The following is a 6,706-nucleotide window of genomic DNA, read 5'->3' as shown; positions in this document are numbered from 1 at the left end:
TAGAACCAAACATATAGACATAAGACATCATTTCATTAGGGATCATGTATCCAAAGGAGAAATTAAATTGAACCATGTTTCTACTAAAAATCAACTTGCAAATATTTTTACAAAATCACTAGCTTTTGATACTTTTAGCACATTAAGGACAAAGCTAGGTGTGATAGATCTTAATGCTTAAACAAAAATCTTCTGCAAACTTGATATATTTTTTTTATGTCTTTTGTGTTTTTTCATTAGTAATGTTATGTTTTTGTGTGTATTTTTTGGTTATTTATTGTGTTCTATATTTTGTGTGATTTTGACAAATTTTTACATATTGAAATTCCTGTTTCTAAACATTCGTGCTAATTTTTTCAAGTGTTCTGTTCGTACTGTATGAAATTATTTTCATCCCGTATGAATTATGTAGCACTTCATTCGATGCTTTGGATAAAATGCATAAATTTTTTATTTTCAAATACATATCATACTGAATGATATTTATATTATCCCAGATAATTTGTATTAATTAGTCTGTATGCATATAGACGGTTATCCTGGCAAAATCAGTTATTAAAACTAATTGTATATACAAAACTTTATGTTATTTGTATGAACCAAGTGTCATTTGATGTTGGGGACTAATATAACCATATTTAAAATGATATTAAATAACCGTTTGTCTCGGATGAACACCTATTCGTCTATACGATAGTCTGGTCAAAAAGCCTGTACAAAAGAAGGCTTTGTAACTTGCGTGATTACAAAAAGTCATTTCATTTTGAATGTATTTGTTCGTACATACAAAATTATTTTTGACATGTATGAACCATCTATCATACTGTATGAATCCATTTTCGTACATATGAATGGTCATTTTTTTTTAAATAGGAGGGTTTTAGAACTCATTTTTCATTGACTTCAATAGCCTCTTCCAATCCTTCTCATCTTAGAAATGGCCAATTCTAGCAAGTGGGGTAGAATCTCGAAGGGTTTGTCTTCTAGAAGGGGAGACAAAGACTTTCTAACTAGAGAAAATGAGGATTCTTATTGTAGGTTTGTCTCTACTAAAATCACTCCATCTAGACTCTTACTCTGAGAAGATATTCATTTTCAAGTCATGCCACTTTTTGTTTCAACTCAATTCACTTTAATTTTGACCTTAATTCATTCCTATCATAAGGAGACATTTCACTACTTTTTAGCGAACATGAGTTTTGGTGAGGATGAGAATAGGATAAGATCTTTTGTTCAAAAGAAATGGGTTGAAATCACTAAGGAAGATTTAGGAATCTTTCTACAATTAAGGACTCAAGTAATTAGAGCTCACAGTTTGCCCTCCAAATCTAATTTTGATTGGTCTGAAATTAACAAAGTTCGTAGAGGTGTTGCTCAAGTTGGTCACTTTCCTAGGTTTTACACTCTAAATTGAAATGCCAGAATCATTCAACATATCCTTAGAACTTCAATCATTCCTAAGGCTGGTGATCGCATTAACATACTCTTTTATCCACTGTTACCTATCTAATCATGACTGAAAACCCAATAGATGAAGCCCAACTTATTCTTGATTACCTTCATAACCTTTTTGAAATCGGGCATGCATTTCACAAGAGAAAAAAGAATATTGCTTTAGGACATCTAGTGACTTATATTTTAGAAAAGAAGTACAACATTGTTCATCCTGAGCCTCCACTTGAAATGCCAATCTACTTCACTGATGCTTTGTTTCGAGCACTTTTTGGGAAGAATGATAATATAAGTGAGAATATTTAAAGAGAAGGGGGAGCACTTGCACCTGCACCTGCTTAGGGATCTGACTTTTAGGAGATGACCAGTGCTTTGATCGATTAGAGAGTCGTTTTGATAAATATTTTAATCAAATTAAGACTCACCTTAACCAGTATGATGCACAATAGAAGCAAGACATGGGTTGGATTTGAGGACAGTTCGAATTAGTGAACACTAATATAACTATGATGAATAGCTATTGCTCAATCTTCAACCAGCCTCCTCCAGACCAGGGTCCCTCAGACTTTTAGATGTACTTCTTGTATGTTGTATTTGCTAGTTCCTTAAGTTGTGTTGACCTTAGTGATGATTTAAATGCTTTGTGTACTTATACTTCTTTAGTTGATATCATTGATGTGATATTGTTTTTGTTACTTTGATTTGATATCAATTATGCTTAAATGTATTTGATTTTTAATATCAATAAAAATTATCTTATTTTGATTAGTGTTTTTATTTTTTATTTGAAATGTGAGTTTGTCTATATGTTAATCCTGTATTAATTGATCTAAAAAGTGTTATAAATTAAATTGCAATATAAAAATTAATTTCATTATGAAATCTAATTTTTCAAAATATGTTAACTCGTAACTTGATCAAGTTAAGGTAATCAATCTCATATTCTTTTTAGGAAAACATAATTTAATATTATTATTATAATTTCGAAGTCTTTTTTTTTTATTTCTCATTTTAATATAATTATCTTTGTAAACTAGATAAGTTTGATTTTTTACATTATTGATTTTGAAAAGATCAATTTAAAAAAGGGAAATGAACAATATATAAAAAAATTGAAAGAATGCACAATGGTTCACAAATTGAAAAGAGACACAAAATTAGCCCAAATACAATAAGATGCACAAAGTGTGCCACAAACATTTGAAACGATGTGCAATGTTGCCAATTGAATAAGTTCTTTTCTCTATCGTTTAATCTTCAAATTCAAATTAATCTAATGCTCAATTATTTTTGTATTGAAAAGTGAACTTAACTAATCTTCATTTCTTCACTTTTGCAATAAATTTCCTTATCTAATTGTCTAGAATGATTCATGATATTGATACATTTTTCTTATCTAAGTTATACTTTAATTTAAATGTTTTTGAAATTTATTTTTCATCTAATTGTAATTAACTTTTATATTGCAATTCTAATTCCATCTCTTTAAAGATCAGTTACTATGATTTCTCATATGACTTCTTCCATTTCAACTTTTATTTTCCCTTTTTATTGTTGTCAAAAGGGGGAGAAATATTGTTCATGTTTTATTTGTTTTGTGTTTTGATGTTGTCTTTGATTATGTTGTTTTGTTTGGAGTGTTTGTTTTTTATTATGTGTTTGTATTTTATTATCTTTTGTGTAAAATTAAAAAAGAAATTTGTGCATGGAATTCTCTCTTATTCACATGTTTATACTTTTAGGGGGAGCTAAGGAGAAATTTGGGGTATTTCATTTTACTCTAACAATAATTATTTTGCCACATAAAAAAGGGAAAGATTGTTTGAGATTGTTGTAACTTAGTTCTTGATTATTGATATTCTTGCAACATATATGTTTTTGATGATTCCAAATATTATTACTTTGATTATCATTTCTCCTAACATATTTTGGATGCATTATTTTGATGTTCATGTTTACTAACATTTCAGGGAAATTATACTCCAAATTATTGAAGACTTCAAATTAGAACAGTTTAGGGATTATTATAAATGAAGTTTATAATTTTCATTTTATTGTGTCTGAGAGAGTGTGATGTAATTGAGTAACTATGCACACAAACACACTGAGGAATAGTTTAAAATTTGAAATTTCTTTAAACTGATCGTATTGTATGAATGTAATTCGTATGGGACAATTTATTTAATTATTTTTTCCAACGAGCAGTCAAACGAAAAGTATGATGAAATTTTCTATCCATTGTACTATATGATCACCATTCGTACATGCCTTCTAGAGTACAAAATGGATAGGTCCATTTTCCTTTCGAAAGATTTTTTTAAGTACAAGTCGTACTGTACGATCACCATTTATACATACCTTCCAGAGTATGAAATGGATGGGTCCCTTTTTGTTTCGAAAGAATTTATTTAAGTTAGGATCGTACTGTACGATCAATCATTCGTACATGCCTTCCAGTGTATGAAATTGTGAGGCCTTTCTTCGTCCTGATCTTTTATCCCGACAAACTTGAAAATTTTCTACTATTCATCCTGGATGAACTTTGTTCCTACCGAAAGATGATCGTGTACAAATCATTTCGTACTATTTCATAATAGGTTCATACAAAATAGTTTTTGAACTATTTGTACGTACGAATATATGATCATACTGTCTAATCGTGTATGATCAAAATTAAAAATTTTAGTTTTCTGGATGGTTTTTCATGTCTTTAGTATAAAAGGTCCACTAAAACTAACATGAAAATGTCTTGTCTTCATGTTTTTTTCTAGAACAATTGAAAGAGAGAGTGTTTGAGAGAGATTTCTTGCAAGTGAAGTTTGAAGGATTCACAAGGTTACTCAAAGGTAAGGATCTCTTTGTAATTTTGGATATCACTCTTCCTCTTATCTTTCTAAATTGCTCGTGAGAAAATCTTTGAAGAAGATCTGGTACTCTACCGACACTTGGAGAGTGTGAAAGGATGACGGTTCTCTGCCCACACTTGGAGGGTGTTAAAGGAAGATAATTTTCTGCTGACACTTGGAGGGTGTGAACAGAAGACAGTTCTCTGCCGACACTTGGAGAGTGTGAAAGGACAATGATTCTCTGTCGCATCATAGATTGGTGGAAGAGAGATTTTGTAAAGGCTTCTCAACCTTGCTGTGGGGGAAAAAGGAGAGACAATTTGGTAATAGTGCAATACATGAGAAGGGAGTATTTAGGGAGTGAATGTAGGTCATGTTTGATCGAACCACTATAAATCTTTGTGTCTTTTAAATTTCAGCATTTATTAACTACAAGTTATTTTTTTGTGGTTGAAACATTACTTTGAAACTTTAATTAATTTTCTATGAGAATCAATGGTTTTCAAACTTTTAAATTCAAGAGTAAATTTTTAAAATTATCAATTTACCCCCTCTTGGTTAGCCTTGGGACAATAGCTTACATTTAACATCCTATTCAATAATCAATAAAAGTAACTTATATTGATCAAAATATCAATACACATCTATAATCATTATCAAAAAATCATGTACAAAACTTATAATTCATTAAAATACAATAATCTAACTTTCCTCTCCTAAGTTTAAAAAATTGCTATTATACTAAAAAGAAATAAAGCAATAGTAAAACCTATAAAAAACTATAACTGATCGGTCTTACACTCCAGATCCTCTTATCTAATCTGAAACCGCTTAAAATTATATATAATGAAGTAAAAAGACCAGCATAAAACTACCAATCTACAACTGAACTAAATGTATGATTAAAAAAAAATTCTTGTAATCATTAAGTTTTAAATAAGTATAAACAATATGATCACAAATCTATGTAGAAATAGTAAAATACATAATGAAGTAATAATATCTATAAAATATTAAATCAATATGATATAAAGATGAATAAAATAGTAATGTATATACTGTAGCAATAATATATATAAAGTAGTAAACTAGTATGATATAGTGACTAATAAAAAAGTTGAAAGTTCATGAGGGGTGTTAAACCCTAAAGAATTAGCCTGAGGCTAACCAAGAGGGGGTGGTGAATTTATTATTTTTAAAAAAATCTTAAAAAATGAAATCTTTTTTATCTTTTTAAATATTTCAAAAAAAAAATAATAACCCTTGATGCGGAAGAAAAATAATTTTCATGAAAACAATACAATCAAAATTTTTAATCACAGAAAGTGCATAAATAAAATTTGATAAAAGTAATAAAAAGAACACACCAAGTTTTATAGTGGTTTGGTCAAATCTGACCTATGTCCACTCCTTGGAGACTCCCTCTCAAAGTATTGCACTAAACTGAAGTGACTCTTCTTTTCCTCCCATAACAAGGCGGAGAAGCCCTTACAAAAGCTTTATACCAACACGGTGAGACAAAGAAGCTGTTACAAATCTATTTTCATGACTTATGTTTTGATGATTGACAAACACTATTGATTCTCTTGGACTGCTTGTTACTTATAACTTTCTCAGGAATCAAAGATCGAACGAACAGACGAAGCCAGTTCAAGATTGCGTAGGTCTAGGGCTGAGTCAGTCTGTACTTGGTTTTTCTCTTCTTGAGTAAATGTGTATTGGTCAAAGAGACTGATGCTAAGTAACCCTACACACACACACTTGAGAGACTTAGAATTTCTATTTTTACTCATATCGGCCAGGATGATATTTACATCATCCTGGACGATCAGGCTTAAAACAGAAAGTCTAATTAAGGATTCTTAATTAAGGCAGCCGTCATTAACAGATTGTCCTGGACAATAAGCTAAAAATAGAAAGAAGTTGCTGCCATAGACAACTAAGGTATAATGTATTTTTAAATAATCGGCCAAGACGATCATTGATTGGCCTGGACGATAATAAAAAATTATGCCTTAATTGATCAGGAAATCAAGGGAGTAATTAAGGATGATTGATACGATCATATCGTCCTGGACGATCGCAGGATCGGCCAGGATGATCTATTCGAAAATCTTAGTTACTCCTGGATGATTGGGATCGGCCAGCTTGAAAACAGAGCCATGCTCAGGACGATTTTTCTCTGATTTGAACTGATCGGTCGGGACGATCGTGAGATCGACCTGGATGATCAAGCCAATTTTCAATCGTCCAGCACCCAAAACAGGGCGGTGCCCAGGCCGATCTTCTGAGTTTTGTACTGATCGGCCAGGCCGATGTCCATATCGGCCTGGAAGATATTGTCGGCAACTTCAAATTAATGAGCTCCTTTGAAGCTCTTCTATTTAAGAGCTCTTGTTCAACATTTT

The sequence above is a fragment of the Dendrobium catenatum genome, unplaced genomic scaffold (genome assembly GCF_001605985.2).
Source record: "Dendrobium catenatum unplaced genomic scaffold, ASM160598v2 fragScaff_scaffold_1190, whole genome shotgun sequence".
NCBI lineage: Eukaryota > Viridiplantae > Streptophyta > Magnoliopsida > Asparagales > Orchidaceae > Dendrobium > Dendrobium catenatum.
Note: the sequence above shows the minus strand (reverse complement) of the source record.